Below are 22,086 nucleotides of genomic sequence, written 5' to 3' on the forward strand. Positions count from 1 at the left end.
CCTTGTCGCCAGGCGAGTACCAGACAGCAGAAGACTGGATGGTCAGGAGTTAAGCCAGCGATGGCGGGGAGAGGCCACCAGGTGGACGGAGCAGCTCTGACTTTGTGTCTGTCCACGGTCCTCTGACAAGCAGTGGACGATGTGTGGGACCCGCGAGCAGGCTGTGGAGGCCAAAGGTCACCCCCTGGATGGACAGCCACTGAGAGCTCTTACCCCAGGGGCCTGCAAACTTGCTACCCTCACACAGCTGTCAGAGTCTTGAGTTGGGGTCAAACTGACTGCTTTAGTAAAGGTCAAAAATCTATTTTTTCAGTTTTTATTTCTATTAGTCCATGTTTGCAGTGCAAAATGATTACAGTCATGGTGGAGAACTGGTACACGCATGTATATAACACGTCTTTACTCTGTTCACAACCCCTTCCTCCCCCTCCTGCTTCCTGCCCTCAGCGTCCTCTTCCCTTTTGTGAAAGATCTAACTCTGTTTCCTATGATCTGTCTTTTGTTTTCCTTTTTAATTTTGGGCTCCTCATTACTTTCTGATATGAAACGAATATCCAAGTCTGCATAAGCACCAATCAATGATAACAACAAATAGGTAAGCCAAGGGCTCTTACTTACCAAAGAATTAATAATTTCTTCTTCTCTAAGTTTGATTTTCACAGTGAACACTGGATTTTAGGTTTGTATTTATTTCAAATTCTTGGTTCTTGGTTGCTTAGAATGCAGAGCAAAATGGGAATAATAAAAAAGCATTCACACTATTTAATTCTCACCTGAAGAGTGCTTTAAGAAGTGTAATGTTGCTTTTATATCAAAGAAGTATTTGCGCCCAAGTTCGTTCCCGAGTCATTTAAGGATACACCTGTTTGTGAGCGGAGACTCAGCTATTTATTCACCTTTTCAATACCATGAAAGACAAGTAGATAGACTGTTTCCAAGGGGTAGAGGTAACGCCACTGAGCTGGTCGGGAGCAGCATCCCTCACGCACTGGCCCCAGCCTGACCTCTGACTCAGAAAGAAGGCACTGAGAGGAGGCGCCTCTTACACCCGCACTGGGGTGCACAGTAGCAAAGCAGCCATAGCCACAGTCACAGCCCACATCGGCAGCAGGCCAGGCAGCCCCAGAGGGCTCTCAGCACCCACCCTCCTTACCCTGTGACTTCCAGACATTGCATCACGAGAGTACAGCTTATGGCCCAGGGGTCCTGGAAGTCCTTGCAGAGTGCTCGGTACAGAGGAAAGGCAGATAAACTTCATCCAGCTGCAACAGCATCACGAAGCTGGCCCAGCCCTTTCTCAGCCCATAGGGTCAGGCCCACAGGTGTGGCTCACCAGGTGCGGCAGGGTCACTGACGAGTGGCTGTACTAACTGCATGCAGTGCCTGTGGAAGGCACTAGTCTTCTGAATGAGGCACTAGTCTTCTTTCAGAGAACATACACGATCTGTGGCCTAACTCAGACTCCTCGCTGGACACTCAGACTTTCCCAAATCTACTGCCAGAGATGAGTCAGAAGCTGGGAGAAGGAAGGAATGTGTTGGACCTCAGTGTCCAACCACTGACACACCTCATGCCTCTTAGAAGGACAAGAGCATCATGTCTCCTTCAGCTCCACGTGGAGCTGGGCCTTGTAGCTGCCACAGCTGCTGTGGTCAGTACCACATGGGCTCAGCCTACCAGACCACAGTGGGCCTCCTCTGTGGACAGAGACCAGTGAGCAGCATTGTGCAGCCATCATGGAAATGGGCAGCATGGGCCAGGCTGGCACCAGGTGGCCAAAGGCCAAGATTCTCAGCAAAGTGAAGCCCTTCTGCCCTCCCTCTTTGGAAGGCCTGGACATTGGCTGAGCCCTTCTTTAAGGAACCTTGCGGCAGAGCGCATCATTAGGACTGTAAGTACATCTCAAAATGCGTTATGTTTTCTTGATAAGTCTGCCTTGTAAATCTGTAATTAGGGACTTCTAAAACAGCTAACTTTTTTTTTCAAAAACAAAACCACAATACGCTGTAATTGTCTGTTAAGTCAATGAGTACTCAGGGACTCTTAAAACTGTTGATTACTTGCTTGCCGTGATTTGGAAAAAGTACTAAAGATTTGCTCTGAAATCCTCTTTAAAATGGAGTTAAATTGAAAATATGTTGCTTCTCGGCTGCCTGCTGACCTTCAGTTTCTCTTGGGAATGGCATCCACCCGTCAGGTTTCCTGCTCCAGATCTGGACTAGAACTTCACTAATTCTTATTTCATAACCTAAGTGAAGTCCTAGCTCTGATTGCATAAAACTTTTTTGATACCACCAAATTCGAACTGCCCCAGAGAGGCCTTCTTATCATTCATTTTTAATGTTGAATAAGTCCTTTATCTCACTTACCAGGATAAACAACTGACCAGACCATATGGTGCATTCTGCTGTTTTATGCATCTGCAATGTGATGACCTAAAATGGATAAAAATGAACAACTTTTATCAAATTAAGTTCTATTATCCTCATTTATATTCAAAAGTTACATAAGTTAGTAATGTTCTCAAGATCTTTAATCCAAATTATAAGACAATATATTATAATTTTTACTGTTATGCTATTAGCATAGATTTTTAACTTCATAATAATGTTTCATTTAATTTTCTTTGTAATCAAACATTATAATTACTTCTAAATATAAATCAACAGAAGCTAAAGGAAAAAAAAAGACTCAATTATTTCACTATGGAAGCCAGCTATGCAATCTGTTTTCTGTTTGTCAACTTCCCATTTAGAAAATTTCCTTGGTCATGGGGGTGGAATTTTGGCCCACGTCTCTCCTGCATGTCCTAACTAGGTAAATCCCAGTGGTAGGGCTCATGCCCAATGACTGTGGGTCAGAGGTCCAGGCAGGCTTTAGAGATAGACCTCTGCCTTATCCAACTCTTAGACAGAGAGAAGAATGTGTGTTTAGAAGCTGGATCTTGGACAAACAGTGACAGATACACCAGTCACCATCCCACCATCTAGGAGGCCACACTTACACAAGGAACTGACGAGAATTTAAAATAATTAGGCATCCTAGTATTCACGATGGAGAAAAGGAAGTAGTGAAAAGGAAAACAATAACAGCTTTTCTAAGAAGACATTTGAGATGTGTTCTCGCAATGAGGAGAGACTCATCCATTCATGGAGCATGTAGACTGCATGAAACAGAGAAGGCGGCACAGTTGTGGGTATTGTAAACCCAAATATTGAGTTCACTCACCCAAGTATTGTAATCTTCTTTCTAGTTTTCCTCACAATCCAAAAAGTTATATTTGTAATTCCACTGAGACATTATTGGAATCCTAGCAGGTTAATTGCAATCTACCACCACCAATCCAACCCACAGTGAGAGTAAAGACACCAAGACATGTTCCAAGTTAAGGGCAGCCAAGGGGTCCTAAGTCCAATCCTCATGAGGACATGCAAACAAAGGCCTGGATCCCAGGCCTCTTCCAGCATTTATTATCTTGTGAAGAAGGGGCGTGGCTCAGGGATGAGTGATAGTGAGGGGATTACTGAGTAACTTGAGCTGGCTGGCTAGGTGCAAGAATCATATCTCTGTAATTTGCAAAGATAAAGACATGCAGAAGGGTCAATTTACATAACCCAATTAAGGTAGCAGTGGAATTGTTTTGGGGGGCTATGCCTTAGGTTTCTGGCATGCAAACTCTTATGCCCTGGGGAGTCATAGCCTCTAATCTTGACAGTTGACATTCCCAGAGCTATTTGCTCTAACATCTCGCCATCTGTGTGTGGAGAACACTATGCTAGGAAACAGGACTGTCTGATGGCCATAGACTTTGCACATAAGCACCTCAGCTGGCCTTATTTGCAATGCTCAGAGCCAACTGAAGAGAAGGAAATACTCTAGCTAGCTTTTTACGTATCAGTATAAGGAAATGAGTCTCCAAGTAATCAAAGTCACAGCAATTGTTTTGGATTCAAAGGGAGTCAATGGAGTTGTCTCCCACAGTGGGGGAAGGAGTCTGTGTTTCAGAAGCTGAGAGGAAGGAGCACAGAAGAAAGAGGCAGAGGGAAGCCACGGAGACCAGAAACATGGCCCGACACCTGCCTTCTCTCTTCTCAGCTCCCCTCTCCAGGCTGGATTTGCAGTGGTGTTATTAGTGAACAAGAAGCCTCAAATCAGGCTGGGCAATGTCAGCCACTGGCTCGTCTGCTTCTGGCGGTGCTGGCTAACTCTGGGAAAAGGTCTGTCTGGCTGCTTCTGCATGACAGACTCTGGCTGCTGGCAAGTCAGGGCACAAAGGCGACCCAGAAACTGTTAGTGCCTCAGAAAAGAGGCCCAGGACTTGCAGAGGGCACACAGGGAGCAGAAGTCTGGGGTCAGGAGCAGAGCCATGCAAGGACAGCCTGGGGATAGGACACATCTTGAAGCTGAACCCATATATTTGCCCCCTGGGCCTCCTGCCTGGCAAGGATATCTTCCAGGGCAAGACCAGGCCATCTCTTCTCTGGAGAGAGCCACCACGTGAAATCACCATGTCATCTGCTCTTTTTCAGTGCCATACTCCTACTGGTGGGTCCTATAAACAGAGGATGCTGTCCCCTCCCAGACTCAGCACCTCTACCAGGGGGCCCAGTGGGACACAGAGGAGACTCATCTGGCAGTAAGGTGGGAAAATCACCTCCGGTCCTCATCTCTGAAAAAAGGCTATGGCTCTGCCAAGCCCTGGAGGATCTTCTGGGTACACACCCATCTTTGGTGAACCCCAAAGAGCAAGCACTTTCTCTGGGTGGGCTCAGATCTGAGATGAACCCAATCATCTCTCTGACAGCCTCTCTACCAAGTGGAGAGAGCAGCTTAGCGCCTCTCAGGCGACAGCTGTTGGTGCTCACATCAGCCTTCTACAGGTTACTCAACACCATGCCCACGGCAGCCCAAGGGCTCATTGTCCACAGGCCACTCAGTCACACTGGGTCTTGTCACCCCAAGGCAGTTCGTTGCTTGAAGACAAATGATCTGCAAGTGTGCTGGTGAGGGCGTCTATTAGCTATCAAATAGGGCATCCAATCTGCATGTCATTAAAAATATGGTTATTTTGTCTCAAATTTTAGCTACCTTATTAGAGGCTCTGGGAACTGCAAATATGTAAAAAGCATTTCCATGTAACCGCTGCAGGGAGAACGAGCCCTGAGAAACCCCTGAGGCTGCGGGCAGAGCAAGTGCTGTACAAGAGTTCCAGGGTACCGAGGGAAGCCACAGAGGGCTCCAGGTGAGAAGCCATCTGTGAGGAACATACTGGGGTGGACAAGGACAAAGGCCATCCATCAAGTGTTGGGCAGTAGACAGCAAAGGGTTCACCTTTCTGTCCAAAGGCTGGCAAGGAGTAGAACGTGGCCCAAGAATGAGGGCATCAGCACGGACGAGGAAGCCCCGTGGCCTAAACCAGAAATAAAGCAAGGGCGCCTGGGTACAGCTCAGGGGTGGCCGCGTGGCCCACGTGTGTCAGGCCCTGGTTCTATCTCTAGTGCAGCTAGAGAAGGAAGAGAGAAAAAGGGAAGAGAAGGAATAAAGAAAGAAACAAAGGGGAAAAGACTGAGGGAAATGCTAGTTACGACCACTTAACCTGCTAACTAGAAAACCTTTGAACAACACTACTGAGAATAACTTTACTTAATGAATGATACATTTATAATATACTCGGATCTTTAAAGATCAGCAAAACCAGTTTTCAGCTGACCTTCACTTAGAGGAGCAACATACCACGTGTCTAAATCCCTCCTACGTGTTGCCCAAATTCACTCTGTGACCAGCACCCCACTTCCAGGTGGTACGATTTTTAACGCATATCTAGAGAAGAAAACGTCCTGGCTGTGAAAGCTCTGGGAAATAAAGTCAACTCCTAATTTTCAGGACCAATGATGACAAATCGAGTCCTGGGACGCAAATGTGACTCGCCCTTTGCCCAGCTCCGCTATTGCTGATGAGCCCCTCAAGTTGCTCCCCAACCTTAGTCAATTGGTGACATGTGCACTCCCAGACACCCCATCCCTTCGGAGGTGTGCTGGACATGGGGCAAAGGCAAGCAGCTGTGCTTACAGAACTTCAGATGGGCCAAGACCCCTGCTAGTCCCCAAAGCACCTAGGCAGGTTGGGTTCTGTCCTTCACTGTTTTGGCATCTAAGGCCTTTGGGACACAGACATAACAGACAGACCTTGACAACCTCACAGTGCCCAATTTGAATGAGTGCAGGCTGATTTTCACTAGCAAAAGCCCGCCAGGCAAGGCTGCACATCCGCTACCACCAGCCCTCTGTGCCTCCAGCGAAGGATAGCAGTGTGCCTGCTGGGCACATGAGGGCCAGGCAGGTGAGCAGCAGGGACGCAAGGACAGCCACCAGGTAGCGGCTGTCCCCACATCAAGCACACTGGCTCCTCTGAAGCCCGAGGGGAGGACTCCTCCCCTGTTGTCACTCCCCATGGGCCTTTCGCAGTCTTCCTTACAAGAACTGGGCAGCAGACTGACTGCACAGGGATTTTGGCAGCAATGAGGGCTGCAGCAGGTACCTGGCCTTGGCCCACTTTCTGTGAAACATTGAAGGTCACCAGCAAACTGGAAACAAAAGGGACTATTATTTATTTAGAAACATATAAAATTTTAACAAATTCTAACAAAATTTGTATAAGAATCAGCGAGCTTCAACTTTGTTTGAGCATGGCCTATTTCCATGGCTGCAGACTGCCACTGGTCCACGTCTAGCGTTTGCTTAGGAGGGTGCTCAGCATAGCTCTCTGGGTGTCCCCGCAGGTTGATACCAAGGCATCTGCTTACTCTTTGGCAACAAGGTAGGAATCTGCACTTTGCTTTTCCTCATGCATAGGCAATTGTGTGATTTTATTCTATTTCACACATTTGTAACCTGCAGCCTCTTCAGACATATGCTGGAAACTCACCGTACACACATATATGCAGGATGTGTGCATATGTAAACATGAATTTTTCATCCTTAGTTTCCAAGGCATTTTTTATAATACTAGCTATAAATGTGTTGAAAAAGATCATGCATATTCATAAAGAAAAAGACATGTGAATACTAATTTAAAAACTATGCAGTGTGATTGAAAACCATGGTGAATGTCAGAGTTTTTAAAAATATATTACAGTAAAAGGCACATTGTTGTTAATCCTCAAAATAATCCTTACTCACTTCGAGCACACTTATTGCATTATTCTTACTGCTTTCTGAAGCCTTTCTGGAAGGCCTCTTTCATGAGTGTCTTTAGTTGCACGGCCATAGCTCACTGATGTCTTCAATCTATTCAAAACATTTACCTTTTATTGTAGTCAGGGGTTGTAAGGAGAACAATTAGAATCAGGACATAGAATTTGTGCTATGATTTTATGATGGTCACCCAGAGTTAAACACGAGAAAGTGCAGGAAATCTGTCCACAACACTAAAGACCCAGAATATTCAGCCAAGGGCCTGGGTCCCCCAGAAATGTCCTGCATGAGTCCAGATGAAGACCTAGAGCCCATGACAATGCCTCTCACGAGCCCAACTGGAGGTCTAGATCCCATGAGAAGGACTCGTGTCAGTCTCTTTTACAGATCTGCACTGGGAAGGCCCAAAGGTCAGCGGTGAAAGCTAGAAAGTCTATGCCAGCGGGGTGAAGGAGCTGTGCTGGTGGGTTGAGGGTTTTACACCAGAATGGAGAAATCCCGCTCAAAATAAAGACTAAGGCTGTCCTGAAAAGCATCACAGCCATGCTCAGCAACAGAGAGGTCCCAAGCTCCTCTGATGATAAGAATAGTCGAGTACATTCTGGAAAGCCAGCATGACGAGTTTCTCCTGGAGATTAAATAGCACACATCTCCCCCGCTGGAGTCAGGAAGTAATGCTCGATGTAAGGACCAGAGCCCCACAAAGTGAACCACAGCCATTCTCACCAACAAGGTCCCAAGGTCCTCCCAGGCCAATGGTTGAACTCATACTGGGGAAGCTAGTTATGCGAGCTCCTCCAGGAGCACCAACAGCTCAAACAGCAACACTTAGAGAAACCCACAATGCCTTGCTTTTTTCCACATCTCCTTTTATGCTGGCAACTTTCCTGAGGTGAAACATCTACGCTCAGCACCATGCTGATTTAATTGAGCTGGCATTAAGTTGACCATCAGTTTTTAATCCATAACACCTTTCATGGTCATTTTCACTTGCAGGAAGAGCCAAAAGGCCCACCAGGGCCAGACCCAGTGAGTAAGGCTGATGGGGAGACAATATCATGTCTCCAAACCTGCCTTTCCATCAGGTGGCACACAACATCAGCATTTATCACTTGTTTTCTTTTTAATCAAAGCAGACTAAAGGAAAGACACCAAAGAGAACTTCCAAATGCTCCCCAAAGTGTCAAAAACAGTGGGACAAGTGCATGTGTTGGAAGGGGGGGGGCATATTTTAAGGGATATTAACAGCAATGTGTGTTTTACTGTCAAATTTTAATTTAAATATCCACCATATATTTTGATCACACTTTATATCTTGTTTTTCCTTTTGATCACTCTTACAGTAGCACTAGTAAGAAAGCTACTTAATATGTTTTGTAAAAACTTCACTAAAGAAAATTAATAAAAAGAAAGTTCAAGTTGGGTTCCAACTTTATAAAATTTAATAACAAATCAGATAGTCTCTAAGATTTTTTTCTAAACCCTGATCATTTATTAGACTCTACAGTATTAGATCAATAAGGCAATCATATGACATATAATAAAGTAATAAAGACAGTTATTGAGTCTTATAAATAAAACAGTAAAATGCAAGAAAACATCCTCAAAACTAAAATATCTAAAAATGTTGGTCAGATGACTTAATCTGCTCATACATAACAACACTGTGCATGGGTTACTTATCAAATGTAATTATTTTGATCTGATTATCAAGAATACCAGACCTTATAGTAAGAAAAGGGTGGTGAGCTGTCTTCAGAGCCTCAGGATGCCAGGGCTCAGTGCTGGACTCATCTGCGTGGTTTAAATGATGTTTTTAGAGAAAACAGCAGAAAGGCAGGGAGACGGGTACAGTACGGACTGCGAGAGGCCTTGGGTACATGCAAAGGGATCCAGAGCCCAGGGCCTCAAGAAAGGAGACAATGAGGTGGGAGAGAGGTTTCACACAACTACTCAGGAAAGAGCTGGGCAGAGACACTCAGGAGACCCTTGCTCTACCCCACAGACAGCTTCCTTGGAGGACACAGCCTGACACGTGATCCTGTTTGCTACTGAAAAAATAATTCAGTGATAAGTGACTAAACAACAGAATCAATGTTGGAGTAGGAGTGTGTGGTGTGTGTGTGTGTGTGTGTGTGTGTGTGTGTGTGTGTTTGCATCTACAGTGCAGGCACAGACAATGAACATCAAGCCATACCACAAGTGTCTCATACAGTTTAGATTCTTAGACACCAATAAAACAGAAATATGGGGGCCTGGCAAGGCAAGGTCCTGAGTTCAATTCCTGGCCAAAAAACAAAAAGCAAATAAAAAACATGATGCAGATATGAACCACTATAAGCATATGACCAACTAATTTCCAATAAACTATATTAAAATGATTAAAAGAAACAAAATTTATAACCAAAATGCAACACAGCAATAATAGAAATCATGACCAAGTGAAGACACCCAATTATCAATTATCTTTCCTCCCAATGCTGGGGATTCTAATTACCCAAGTATGAACACACATCATAGGGGTCTTGTAATATTTCCAACAATAAGCAAAAATCAAGCTTCTAAGAAAAATGGATTATAATATTTGGAAAACTACAGTCACATTAATTTGTTCAATTGAGGCTTTAATAATTCATAATTTTATACAAAAATGAGAATCTATAAAATATTACATTTTCTGTTAACAACACTAGTTAGGCACATGCTATGAGCCAGCCAGGTTGTGAAATGCTACCTACACGGTGACCTCATTTCTTCATCGTAATTTAATATAATAGATATCATATCTATCTTGTAGATGAGAGGATGGAGGCTCACAGCAACACACAACTAGGCAAGCAGCAATACTTCCTTCAGTCACTCTGACCTCAGTGTTCTCCTTTTATGAGCACCTGACCACATTTCGTAGAACTTGCATTGTTTAGACGTATCCCAGCCTCAACAGGAAGCGCTGGGCCACTCACCAGCTGAGTGCACACCATTTTTTGAGCATTGCTTGAAACCATGGTGACAGCATGGCGGAGCCCTCCGAGATGGGCTCTGAAGACATGGCAGGGAGAATCCACAGGACTTGGGACTGGCTGCAAGTGTGAGCTGAGGAGGGGAAAGCAGGAAGTGGCATCTGCAAATGAAGCACTTAACAGGCGAGGAGGACCCACGGTAGGAGGAGCAGGGTGTGGGCTCCGGCTGCAGTTCAGGGCTGACGTGCGGCATCAGGACACTTGAGAGACTTTCTACTCGGAAGCCTGGTAGGCAGCTTGGAAGGAGCAGGGCAGAGGGGAGCGGGAGGGGAGAGAGCTGCGCCCATCCTTGCAATACCGTCCAGTCCTACACTGGTTGAAATTGTCCTGAGATGAGCAAGTCCCTAGCTGAGGGATGCACGTGGCAGGAAGGGTCCTGAGCTGCAGGGTTAGCATAACACGAGAAGTATGTCACCAGGCCTGCTGGGCTCAGGGGAGTGAAAAGTGGAGTCACAGGAAAGCACCGAGCACAAATCTTGAACCTGTGAGAGCCGGTTAGGGCTGCCCTAGCTTCCCACTGCACACACACTCTGTTTGCCAGTGCAGTGTGAGCCCCGCAAGGATGGTTTCTCTCAGGTTTTGTAGTTGCGGAGCACAGTGTAAGCCTGTCTGCCACGTTCTTTAGCCAAGGACCCTAACAAGAAGTTAGGGTACTCTTCCACAGCTGCCACAAGGCCTTTCAAGTGTAAGGCTCAGGCGTTGCTAGGTCTCCTCATCCCACGACACCCTCATAGCACAATAATGTTCCAGCTTCATTCCAAGACACAGAAGAGGCAAACAGAGCACAGAGGGAACAAAACAAGCATAAGAATAGCAGAACCTTACAGGGACGTCTGGAGCCGGCTATTAGTCATGTCAGCCTAATCGGATCAGAGGACAAAGAATAAGATATTTTGGTTCGAGGCTCATTAGAATTTAGAGTGCTTAATTTCCTCCTTAACTTTAAGTGCTGGAAAGGTAGAAATAATGAAGATACCAATAAGATAGAGCATTTTAAATTTTTACAATTAAAAAATTTTTAATTGCTGACATTTAAAATGCTTTTTCTGATACTTTTGGTGGTCTACTCATACAATAGAATTAAGATTAGATGTTTAAAGAAATAACTCTGATTTCAGATAAAAGCACTGACCAAAATTAGACAGGCTTAGAGATAATACTTTAGTTTTCCCATCTAAAATGTAGAAAATCGAGATTCCTTTAGATAACAACATGAAAATAGTTCTTTGGTGACTGCTTGTCATGCATATCAAGCATGTCTTTGAGCCTTAATTGTGAATAATTGGCTTTCACTGTAGCGGTTGTGATAACTCATTAATTCACCTATCTATTACTTAGCTTTCAAACACATATGGTGACATGAGTCAGTGACATCAAGGCTGGAATCCAGGCTCAGAATCTCGCAGCAGATAGGAGAGCTCGGCACCCCTGGTGTGGCACTTCCAGCGGTGTCCCGTGATATCCCACGCCACGGCGGGTGACAGGCTGTCTGCGTGCATCAGGTAGTCATGCTTATGGTCCCAGCCATCAAAATGAACTTGTTGAAATGAGTTTTGAGTGATTACCATTTCAGAACTACAATTCCACTGTTCCCGTACCTAAATATTTGAAAACAGCTCTCTGAAGCTGAGATCGAAATGTTATTGTTCACACCCTATAACTGAAACAATATTTAAAATACACTGTCCCACAACCTTCTAATCTATCAGCAGAGGAGACTGTATTGATGTTTTCAAAGAAACTAAAGAGGTAGAAATTGAAAAATGTATCAGAGAGAGTTTGAAGAAGTAAGACCATTGTGTTTTTTCAAGAGAGACAAATGCTATGCCCACAGTTCAGAGGACAATTTCTGTCCTTGGTGACTGTCCTGGTCACCACTACAAAAACCACATCAGGGTCCTGACAAACACCACCCACACAAATGATATCAGTGCCAGCCTCATACTGGTAGGAAAAACATGAGATAGAGTTAGAGATACAGTGAGAGTTAGAGGAGCAGTGATTCCCTAAATCCTCTCGGGAGAAGGCAGACAGACTGAAGGGAACCGTGGAGGCAAAGGCAGGAGGTGAAGTGTGTTCTGAGAGTGACTAGCTCCCTTGATAACTACAAAAGGAAGGTGGAAGCTACCAGGAAATCTTCCCAGCACTTCCTGGTCCAGCAATCCACGTGGGAGGGGCTCCTACAAGAATCATTGTTCAATGCTTTGTATTTTTTTAATTTTAATTAAGTTTTGGGTCACATTTTAGATATACATAGTGATCATATTCATCAGAGGGAGTTTGTACCTGCACATGATATATCTTGGTTCTTCAATTCACACATAAACCTGCCCCTCTATATTTATCCAAGAATATTTATGGTATAACTTATGAAACAAAAATCAAATGCTTCTTAAGTGTAACTATGTCTATGTTTGAAAAGTTTCATATCAGCATGGAAAAGTCAACTTTTTGTCCAAAATAAAAGCATTCACTACTAAATAACTACTTTCTTATGTATTTTCTGGTTTTGGATACCAATGAAATAGAAAATCTATTCTTTTTCAATGTACAAAGAGCCCTGGTAATTTTTTGAAAACCATACTATGAGTGGGACACTAAGGGATGGGACTCATCAATCAGTGTGAAAGTAAGTCTTCTAGGGGACGTGACATATGTTCACTGAGAATGGTGACCTCAGGAACAGACCTCTACCAGATCAGGTTTCAGGCCACTGTGGAGTGCATGTTCATGGTTAGGACTCTACGAATGGATAAAATACACACAGTGGTAGTTTTTAGACTGGAGAAGAGGAAGCACAGAAATGCAGTCCAAAAGAGAAGGAACACAGCCCAGAGAAATCCTAACATTAGCCTAGGGCGATTTCTTCATTGGTACCCAGGGAGCAGGAATACAAATAAGGTGGTTTTGGTGCGCACACTAATTACAGCTCACAGTTGGTGGAGCAGTGGACAAAGAGTTAAAGCAAAAGACGCCACAAAGAAAGGACCCAAAATGGTCATGCAAGGTAAGGCTTTGTGGGAAGCACAGGAGCCGAGTGCAGAGAGACATCAAATGTTATTGGGAGAACAGAAAGACCAGGGTTCAAAAAAGCTCAATGAGTTCTTAAGCAATTACTTTGACACCTCAGAGTCCAGTGTTTTAAGGGAAGATCCATCTCTAAAATAAAGGCTACTCTAGATCAGTCCATGAAAAGGGCAAAGGCAACAATACAGAAGAAGAAAAAGAATCACCAGGTATTAGCCATCCGATAGGACGAACTCTGCCTTTTCTGAATGAAGCAAACATTTCCACTGCACGCTGTATCACCCATAAGATCCAATACACAATGGAAATTATTGGCCACATAAATAAGCCGGGAGTGTGAACCGGAGACAGTGTTTAAAGGAGCTGTCAAAAGAAGCAGAGCCGAGGTGACCCAGATGCTGCTGTTAGCAGACAGGGACTTTAAGGAAGCTTGTAGGATATGGACAAGAACTCAGACAGAAACACTCTTAATGAATGAACAGATGGAGAATCTTTGCAGAGTAATGAGCTTATAAAAATAAAACAAATGAGAATCCTTGAAATGAAAACCAAAGGATCTGAAATAAAACAGTGGCCCGAGAGGCTTATAAGAAGTTGGAAGATGGCGGAAAAGTAGATGAGTGACCATGAAAGCAGATTCATTGAAATGGTTAAGGAAGAGATAAATAACTCATGGTTTAAATAATGAGTAGATCCCAGGTCAGGTGCTTGTGATGTAATAGTAACCCAGCGTGCAGGAGAGAAGGGAAAGAAGGGCACAGTGCTCCCAACACTGAGAGAAGGATGGTCAAAACACTTTCTAATTTGTCCAACCTATCAATTTAAAGTTTAAGAAGAATAGAAAAACCCAAACAAAAATAAATAAATAAAACAAATCGAAACTAGGCAAATCTTAGTGATTGCAAGCTAAAAAGAGCATCTTGAAAGCAACCAGAAATGCAACACCTTGTGTCGTGTGAAACTGTGACAGGAAAACTGGAAATTTCTCAGCAGAAACACTGAGACAGAAGACAAAGAAATGACATCTGCCAATGAGCTTCCTAAATCCAATAAAAATATCCTTCCCAATGAGCACACCAAAAACACTTCCAAGTAAACAAAAGCAGAACAGTAATTACCTGTAGATTTGCAGTACAAGAAGCGTCAAAGGAGGCATTGAAGGTGGAAGGGAGGCGAGACCGGAAGGAAAAAAACCCGCAGGATTGAATGAAAAGCACCGGAAGTGGCGACCGTGCAGGGAAATGAATTTACTCACGCACAGCAGAGCAAAGAAGGAGAAGAGCGAGGTCATCCTGATGGTGCCGAGAATGTGCTTGATGAAGCTGAACACACAGTGCTAAGCACGCACAGCAAACCAACCCTCGCAGGGAGCCCCTCGGCGTGATAAACTCACAGCAACAAGAGGAACTTACAAGAAACAGCACACAAACTGATATTCCACTGAATATTTGTCTCCCAAAAAAATCAGCAGTGCGGCAAATTTACTGATTTTTTTTCCACTTCTATTCGACATTTCCATGAAGTACAATAAAGCAAGAAAAAGCAATAAATGTATAACAATTGCACAATAAGAAGTAACACTCTTGTTCACAGATGATAGTTACCTATGCAGAAAATTATACCTAAAAATTAGTAATTACTACAATTTAGCAACAGTGCAAGATTCAAGATCAACATAAAATAATCAGCTGTATTTCTGTATGCTGGCAACAAACAACTGGAAGAAAAAAATTTAAATTCTATAGGGAACATCATTAAGAAAAACATGAAGTTAAAAAAGAGCTAAGATGACAAAATGCACAAGATATCTACTGAGGAAACTTTAAAATTTCCTAAGAGAAATTAAAAATGACCCATGTATATAAAGAGAACTATCATGCCCAGAGGCAAAAAAAAGTCCCTATCATTAAAATGCCATTTACCCTTAATTGCTCTACTGAGCATTCAAAAGATCAAGATTTTTTTGTATCTTTGACAAGTTCATTCTAACATTTTACAGCAAAGAAAATTACCTAGAATACCCAAAACAAGTTTGAATAAAAATGTACAAGGTTGGAAGACTCATAGCACCTAATGTCTTGAATTACCCTAGGTACATTTACTAAGGCAACGTTCTTCTGACTTATAGCAGATAAATATATTAACAGAATAAGGTACCTAAGTTGGTCCACATATATGGAGTCAATTAATTTTCAATAATATGATACCAATATTCAACAAATAAAGAACAATTTTTTCAAGCAAATACTAGACGTTAGACATTCATATGTGAAAAGAAAACAAGCCAGCTGAATTCTATTTAATGTACCACATGTAAATGAATTTGAAATGGATTCTAGACCTAATCACAAAAGCTAAAACTACAACACCCAACACAAAAACAAGATAAAATCTTGATGATATTGGAATATTTAAGGATTGACTAGCACATATGAAGTGCTGTCTTTACAGGAATAAAATGAATGAATTCAGGTTTGCCATAACCAGAAACCCTTCTTTTTTAAAATTATCAATATAAAAGCAAGCTACAAGCATTTTCAATATGTTAATGAGACAAAGATGATAGGAAATCCAATTAAAATGGGCAAATGACTCAATAAATGCTTGATAGAAAAAGGTTCATATTCACCAAAGATCAACAAATAAAAGACATTCCAAGATAAGCTAAGAATCCATGAAAGGAATCTATGACCAGTATGCCAGCACTACACAATACACGTAAAGTAATCTTATACACTCAAAGTAAGAACAGACATTGAAATTAGGAAAGGATAACATATAAGCAAAATAATAGTAAAATTATAGCTTTTTCTATAATAACTCTGAAAATAAATGGTCTTGATTCTCAAGTTAAAAGACAGATAAGCATACTAGAGTAAAATAAAAGAACCCAACGTTTTGCTGCAAGAAACAGCCCTGCTGTAAAAAATATACATGTACTGAGAGTTGAATAATGGAAAGCAAACTTCTATATTAATAGGATCTGCCCGCAAGCAGATGGAACTATGTTCATATTCAGCAATGTAGATTTCACAATGAAATTATTGAGGGGATTGAAAAACATCAATGAAAGAGGACTGAAAAAATGATCAATATATTAATTTTCCAAAATGAATGAAATTATTATGTATCACAAATATGTATCATTAAAAAAATAAGAGACAAGGAAGGCCACTACATATTGATAAAGGAACAATCCACTATGAAGATAGAACACCTGTAAATATGTTGTGTATGCATCAAACATTGGCCTTCCAATTTTATAAAACAAAGCTATTTACATAACATAAAAGAAAAAATAAGACCCAATACAAAAATAGTTGGTGACTTCAATAACCACTTTAATGAATAGACAGCTAATTCAAAAACAAAATAAAAAGAAATATTGGAGTTAAAGTACATCGGAGGTCAAATATACTTAACAGACATTTGCAGAACATTCCATCAGACAGTTTCAGAGTATACATTCCTTTCAGCAACTCAGATACATTCTCCACAATATTTGGTTGTATTTTAGTTCATAAACCAAGTCCTAAAAAATATAATAATAATTTAAATAATTTTTTGCTTCATACCAGATCATCATGGAATGAAACTAGAAATTAACAGCAAAAGGAACTATACAAAGGATGGAAATTGAATGATGAATATTTGAATGATCAGTGGGTCACTGAAGAACTTGAGAAAATCTTAACATTCCTAAAGGCAAATGAAAACAGGAACATGTTACAATGGCAAGCAGAAACACTGAAGCAACACCCAGGATTTGGAGGCAGATTTATTTAAGCCAACAGTCACTGATGGGAGTCATTCCCAGAATATCAAGTCCTGATCTCAGGGGGTCTAGGGTTTACATGACATAAGCAAGCAGGAAGTGCAGAGGCAGAATGGCTTGTCAGTTGGGGGTTGGTTCATACAATGTGCATCACAGTGACCAGCTGAGGATCACAGTGACCAGCTGAGGATCACAGTGACCAGCTGAGGATCACAGTGACCAGCTGAGGATCACAGTGACCAGCTGAGGATCACAGTGACCAGCTGTGCATCATAGTGACCAGCCATTTCCAAGAGACAGATGCAACCAGAACTGGAATATGAACTATTACTTGGGCAACTAAGAAAATGAAGTATACTGGGTGGGGAAAGGAAGGATTTTCTGCTGCAATGTCAGAATCCCTTGGATGCAGTAAAATAGTTCTAAGAAGGAAGTGTATAGCTGTAAATGCTACAAAGAACTACAGACAGAACTCAAGTAAATAACCTATGGTGCATCTCAAAGTCCTAGACATAAGAAAAACCAAAATCAAATCTAATAGAAGAAATAATTAATGAAAACCAGAGTTGGAATTAATAACATAGAAACTAAAAAAGCAATACAAAAGATCAATTAAACAAAGAGTTGATATTTTGAAAAGATCAACAAGATTGGTAAATCCTTAGTCAAACTAACAAAAGAGGGGGGATCTAAATTAATACTATTAGAAGTGTGAAAGGGGATGTTATAACAAACAGCACTGAAATTCAGAGAATCACTAGGGCTATTTTGAAAACCTCTGTTCCAATAAACTGGAAAACCTAGAAAAAATGAATATTTACACACATAGAGCCTACTGATACTGAATTAAAAAGATACGAAAACTTTAAACGTATCAGTAATAAGAAATCACATTGAAGCAGCAATAAAAAGTTTCCCAACAAAAGAATTCCCAAGATCAGACAGATTCACTGTGGAATTTTGCCAGAACTTTAAAGAACTAATACTAATGTCCTCCAAACTGCCCGCTGAAATATAAATGAAAAGAATGCTTTCAAACTAATCCTATGAAGATAATATCACCCTTATAGCAAAACTGGATAAATATACAACTACCACCACAAAAACTATGAAGTAAAAACCTTGATGCAAATAGATGCAAATATCCTTAATAAATTACTTGCAAACTGAATTCATCAACATATTAAAAAAGAACACACACCATGATAGAGTTGTTTTCATGCTAGATATAAAAGGATGGTTCAACTGATGAAAATTAATAAATATAATACATCATACAAATATAATGGATTAAAATCACATGACCATTTTAATTTATGCAGATAAAGCCTTCTACAAAATTCAACATTTCTTCATGTTATAAACCCTACAGGAGCTAGATATATGTTACGGTTTGTGTCTGGGTGGCCCCTCAAGCCTCATGCAGTGTTGGAAACAGCTAAGTCTAGCATTTGTGATTGGTTTGCTGTGTAGTACTGGGATTGGGGGTGTGAGTGCTGCACCCACGGGGTAGGGGGAACCAGCATACAATATAAAGGAAGGAAGGAGGCATGCTCTCCCCCTCTTTTTGCTCTTTTGTTCTTGTCCATTTCTGCTGCCATGCACAGCCTGCCCTTCAGCCACTCCACTCTGCCTTGGAGACAGCTTGAGTATGGACTGAAACCTCCAAAAAACTGTGAGCTAAACAAACTTTTCCTTCCTTTATTTAGGGTATCAGACATTTTGTCTCAACAATGAGAGAAAAGTAACCAAGACAGTAGAAAAGGACCATACCTAAAGACAATAAAGATTATGTATGACAAACTTATATAGCCAAGGTAGTGGCGGATGAGAAAAACATCCATACAGCATTTCCTGTAAAACCAAGATCAGGATAAAGATGTGTGCTCTGGCTACTCCTGTTGAATATAGTAAATAAAATTTTAGCCAAAACAATTAGTCAAGAAAAAGAAACAAAAGAAATACAAACTGGAAAATAAGAAACAAAGTATCCTAAAATGTAGACAACATGATCTTACTATACCTAGAAGATCTCAAATATTTCACCAAAATAATTTTAGATATGATAAATTCAGCAAAGTAGCCAGATACAAAAATCAACATTTAAAAATCAATAAATTTCCTGGATACCAATAATGAACTAGCTGAGAAACAATCAGGAAATAATTCCACACACAATAGTTTCAAAACATAAAATACCTAGAAATTAACCTAATCAAAGCAGGGAAAGAGTCTGAAATTACAGAACAATGAAAATTGTAGAACACTGAAGAAAATGAAGCATACACTAGAAGATGGAGAGATCTCCTATGTTCATGGATCAACAGAATATTAGTAAAGTGGTCATATTACCAAAAGCACAGGACATAATATCAAGGATCAACTAATGGTACATCAAATTAAAAAGCTTCTGCAAAAAAAGGAAATAGCTAACATATTGAAGACAGAGACAGAAGATTGGAGAATATCTTTGTCATTTATACTCTGACAGAGGACTAATATTCAGGATATATAAAGAACACACACACACACACACACACACACACACACACACACACACACACAAACCACACACACACACGAAAAAAAGTAGCCTAATCAATAAATGGTCAAATGAATTGAACAGAGGATTCTGAAAATACAAATGGGCAATAAATATATGAGAAAATGTTTAATATCTTTAGTAATTAAGGAAATGCAAATCAAAACTACACTGAGATTCTATCTCACCCGAGTCAGAGTGTCTATCCTCAAGAATACTAAAAACAACAAACACTGGCTGAAGCTGTAGGGAAAAAGAAAGCTTCTACATGACAGTGCAAATGTAAATTAGTACCGTTAACATGGAACTCAGTATAGAGGCTCCTCAAGAGTCTAAAAATAGAGCTACCATTTGACCCAGCTGTATGTGCCACTGCTTCAGATACTCCCAAAGGACGTGAAGTATATGACAGGGACACCCACATACCCGTGTTTATCATGGCACAATCCATAACCAAGATTTGGAACCAGGGAGTGCTCATCAGCTGATACATGGATAAAGAAAATGTATACTTATACAACATAGCCATGAAGAAGGATGGAACTGGAGACCATTGTGTTAAGCAAAGTATTCCAGACTCAGACAAGTAGCACATGTTTTTCCCAACATGTGGATCTAAAAATTTTAAAAGAGGGCATGAAAGTAGAAGAGAGATGATTACTACACAAGAGAAATGGACTCAGAGGAAAGAGGATATAAGAGAGGATCATGAGGAATGGATATAAATTAAGTACTATGTTATATAGATGTAGGAAAATACCACATTGAAATCCAATATTTTGCAAAATTAACCTGCACTCATAATGTATTTTAAAAGTCTTACCACCACTCTCCTCAGATAAATCAAAATGAGATATCACTATACACCCACACACCCAAGTGGCCTGAATTAAATGACTGCTGGCATCTGTCGCTGGGGAGACAGTGGATGTTCCAGAGCCAACCCCCACTGATGACAGCAGAGATAGAAAATGACACAGTCACACCAGAAAGTGAGACAGGCCAAAGGGCACAGCACAGCCTGTTCCCAGGAGTCAGGCCTTTCTATTTCAGGAGTTGGGCTGGGCCTGGGAATTTCTCTGTGAAATCAGGTCTAAAAGTGAAAAAGCAAAAATATCTCCTTCTCAGACTTTCTGTGACAGCAGACACAATGGCTTTTATGTACTTTATTCACCATTAGCTTCTTATATTATTTAGAGATACTCCATTATCCTCTCTGATGCTCATATAATGCCTCAATGCTACTCCTTCTAACCTAACAGTGTGATGCCCTCCTCCCCTGCAAAGGCTGGTGGAATTTAAAATAGGTGATAGAAAATCTGTACTCATCTACATTTTCATAAAAGATATGTTCATTATTTTGGATCTTCATATCTTTGGAATGAAAATTCAATTTTTAAAATTCTAACCAGATGGTCAAGTTAATAGAGGAGACTGGCATTTGAAGGGTATTTACAAAGTCTTTTTGTAAAGCAAAGGCTCATTTTCAAAATCAAATTATCTCTAGCATTGTATTTCATACAATGTATGATATTTCACATATCTGGGACTGCAGAAGGTAGGCATATCAAACCTGCTGGCTCCTCCATCTTTGATAAACTAAAACACAAAGCTAAAATTACTGAATCAACCACCATCTAATGTTTCTACCCTTATGCAGAGGTAATGGTTCCTGGTGGCATTAACATATGACACATTAATTACTAGAGACTGTTAACATGGTTTGGTAATTTAAGGACTGGTCCAGCATCCCAAAAAATAACAAACAAAATAGACAAATAAAAATTAAGGGCTGGTAGTATGTTCAGTTTTGAATGCTCGCTTAAAATTCACAGGGCCCTGGGTTTAACCAGTAAACCTCCAATAGCATCACCAAGAAAAAGAAACAAAAACAAAAACAGACTCCTTAATATAAATCCAAAGAGTAAGATCCAAGACTCCAACCACATTCCTTCATTTTCCTTTAGGAAATGGGAAGATAAAGCAGTTATTTACTTAGGGACACTGGAGCACAGTTTAGGTGAAGTGATTATTATCCTTATTTTTTCCTGCTATGTATTTTTTACATTTTAATTGCTGCATTAAGATGCTCATTGTATATTTGTATTTTATCGCTAGGGTCCTCAGATCAATTTTAAATGCTTATGCTGAATAAACGATGCTACTTTATTTAGATACGGAGTCTACTGTACCTGAATGCTTCTAGTATTTGCTGCATTTTTAGCTAACTAAACACAGCCTTAAATTTCATTCTGGGAAGAAGAATTGAGACTTTTAATTTGTTAGCCTGGTGCCGATTACTCATAATTACTTGTGCTAATAAGGCAGTGATGCATCTTCCTGGAGGTCAGCGCTCTAGGCTCTGTCCAGGGTGACATGAGTCATCTGGGAAGGCACCAAGGCCAGACACAAAGTCCACTAAGGATGAGAGCTCCTGTCACACCTGCGTAGGAAATCATGACCCAGGAGCAAGAGGCTTGATGCCTGGGTGCCTCTGCTTTCGTGTGCATTAATTCCAGGAACAGTAGT

General features: G+C 41.2%; 1 long non-coding RNA gene across 1 annotated transcript in view; it reads right to left on the minus strand.

Annotated features, from left to right (window-relative positions):
- Window positions 1-14,505, minus strand: part of LOC111755354 (uncharacterized) — a 36,681-nt gene extending 22,176 nt beyond the window's left edge. Inside the window, exons 1-2 of the long non-coding RNA XR_002789915.2 lie at window positions 14,359-14,505; window positions 2,370-2,435 (exon numbers count right to left, since the gene is read on the minus strand). This is a non-coding gene — a long non-coding RNA (uncharacterized LOC111755354). The remainder of the gene's footprint in view (window positions 1-2,369; window positions 2,436-14,358) is intronic.
- Window positions 14,506-22,086: the final 7,581 nt, after the last annotated feature.

The sequence above is a fragment of the Cavia porcellus genome, unplaced genomic scaffold, assembly GCF_034190915.1.
Source record: "Cavia porcellus strain 051 isolate PalLab524CR breed Dunkin Hartley unplaced genomic scaffold, mCavPor4.1 scaffold_20, whole genome shotgun sequence".
NCBI lineage: Eukaryota > Metazoa > Chordata > Mammalia > Rodentia > Caviidae > Cavia > Cavia porcellus.